This window comes from Gasterosteus aculeatus, chromosome 4 (genome assembly GCF_964276395.1).
Source record: "Gasterosteus aculeatus chromosome 4, fGasAcu3.hap1.1, whole genome shotgun sequence".
NCBI lineage: Eukaryota > Metazoa > Chordata > Actinopteri > Perciformes > Gasterosteidae > Gasterosteus > Gasterosteus aculeatus.
The window spans coordinates 25,556,834-25,559,747 of record NC_135691.1 but is presented as its reverse complement, the minus strand read 5'-3'; positions in this window follow the sequence as shown (position 1 = coordinate 25,559,747).

Sequence of the window (2,914 nt, the reverse complement as noted above, 5' to 3'; positions counted from 1 at the left end):
TCTCAGCGGAACGAGTATGGGAACGAGCGAGGTGTTGTGTTCAAAAATGAAGAAACGCCGGACGGACAGAGGTCATCGCTGATCAAAAGGTTAAAATCAAATGTATTTAATAAAGGAGATGGCGTTGTGGTAAAAAGAACATCTCAGCTGAGGAGCCGCTGGTCTCAGCGACCAACAGGCCCCAGGTCAGTCCTTTTGACCATCCCTAGTGCCCGTCTGTAGCCTCCACCAGTGAACTCGAGAACAATGGTTCCTACAGGTATTTATAACAATGCTTAAAGGTGTGAAAGTCAGTGTCCACACCTCTGGGAGTGGTCTTCAATGTAACTCGGATTTCGAATGACCCTTAGTCAATATCAGTTGTTGTGCAAGTATTACATGCATGCATTCCAGTTGATTACATTACATCAAATACAATCATAACTGCACATTGGTATTATTCTATTACAGTTGCAGAATTACAGTGGTTTTACAATATTGTCAATACTTTATTGATTACACAGTTTCAGAATCATGGCTGTATTCTGGTGTACACTATATGCATTGTTATTAATTTTATGAACCGGATCGTGTATTTGTTTCTAATATCCTACAGAGGCTAACGTGTTACTAGCCCTCTATGTTCAAAGACATTCAACAGTGATGCTAACTGTGTCAACCATGTCAGATGTACTTCTCCAAGTTTGTGAACCTGTATGCTCTTCATAATCAAACAGCCCTATCAGTAGCACAGTGTTTGAGGATTACGTGCTGATGCATGGCATTCCCGAGGTAGTTCACAGTGACCAGGGCCAGCAATTTGAAACTGGCGTTATTCAAAGACTGTGTCAACTTTTAGTGATTAACAAAACACGCACCACACCGTATAGTCCCAAATCTGATGGCATGGTCGAAAGATTTAATCGGAATCTCATTGACCAACTGGCCAAGGCATTGCTTTCCTGCAGAGGTGAATGGGATGACTATCTGAAACAGGTGACTTATGCCTAGAATACATCTGTTCATGCTTTCACAAACTACACCCCTTATTTTTTAACCCATGGACGGGAAGCTTGTGTTCCGGTGAGGGTGTTGGTGCCATCGCAGATGGTTCACATGAACTTGCCTCTGTGTCGCGCTGACTTTGCGACCTCTCTGGCAGAAAGGCTGTAGATGGCTGTTTGTGATGCCAGACAGTATGGTGCGGATGCCCACAAAAAACAAAAGCTGTACTATGATAGAAGGGCACGTTACCATCCGTATCGGGAAGGGGATCTCGTATCGCTGCATAATCCTACGGAGGACCGTCTGAAACTTGCTCCCACTGGAAGCGACCCTACAGGGTCCTGGCTGTGTTGGACACTCAATGAGAACAGGGACTCATCTATCGTACTGGCAGCCCGCTGGATCTCCACGGACCGGAGCAAGTGGTCCATTATGACAGATTGAAACCGTATACCTTGCTATGGCCTGCTGGTGCTTCCGGTAGCCTCCCAGCTTCTCCTCACGGATGAAGCGTCTCCGGAGGACAGTAGAGTGGAGGAGCCACGGGTCACTATTGGCACAGTGACTGCATTGGTTACGGGAAACGGTGAACCACAACAGACCAGGACTCATTCAGAGTTGTGAGACAGATTTGTGAGCATATTTAAGGGACTTTGTCACTTATCGCTAGCTGATGTTACATGTGTAAATATGTTGATTGACATGTTTTCGTCATGTAGCTGCACATGCCTTATTAGTGGGGCGTATTTTCGGGAGGATCTGCAGTGGGGGATGAAGAATGTATGATATTATTTACTGTTAAATGTTGTGTTATGAAGACATGTTGCTGGAGGGGGGGGGGGGGGGGGGGTTGTGTAACATTTCAAGTTTAGTTTAGAAACGGGGACGTTTCTTTATGGGAGTGGGGAGGTATGTAAGCTATCATTGCAGAAATGTTCCGGTGTGGGTGCTTTTATTGTGGAGGAGAAGATGGAAGAAGAGGAAGTAGAGGATGTGTTCAACTCGGCCGGATGGCGCAGAACCGGAGCTCCGTATTTTTGTTTGTTTTATTATTAACACAAAGTATAGGCGCACCATAAACGCTCGGCTACATTAAGTTAATTTAAAAAGCGAATCCTGTGATTTTGGTTTAGAATCAATATTAATAAGAATTGTATTATTATGTTGGAGAGATCTGTCCCTTAGTCGCATTTCTATTATTGCATTGACTTGTTTGGTCGGTGACATTTAACAGCAAAAATATAACGCTTCCCAACGCTCACACTAGATGTCGAATGTGCTCTACTTTAGTACTTTAGTGCAGCGATTCCCAAAGTGTGGGCCGCGAGAGGTCATTTACAATAAATAAATAAAATGTTTTTCATTTTCAATTTTGAAAAGTTTGAAATTAATATAAAAATATGTCAAATGCGGCGCCCTATTGTAGTATTAAAGTAAATATATATGAGCTCCGGAGAAAATGGTATACAAAACATACATTGTCGGTTAATACATTTTTAATCGGTTAAATTCTTAAGGTAATTTAATCATCCCTAGTTTATGTTTTGATCAGAGTTGTGATTAAGGTTTGGGTGGGCCGCAAAAGATTTACAGATTTGATATTCGGCTGCGGCATTCTTGACTTTGGGAATCGCTGCTTTAGTGCATCTATGTTTGAGATGCGGGTTCTGACCTTAGTTTGAGTATTAAGCAGCTTATTGACTCTTTGATGACAGAACGCAGAACGTTGAATGACTTAAAAAGTATCGAGCAGCAGCAAATACGCGATGCAAATCAATGCAAATCTATTTTATGGACTCATTTTAGGGACGACGTTCATTTGATAATTGATAGGACGAATCAATGATAACGTCGTGTTGCTGGCTTATTCTGAATCCGTTTTTTCTGTTAAGAGTTTTAATTTAAAAGCTTTCTCAGCAGGAGGCTCTCA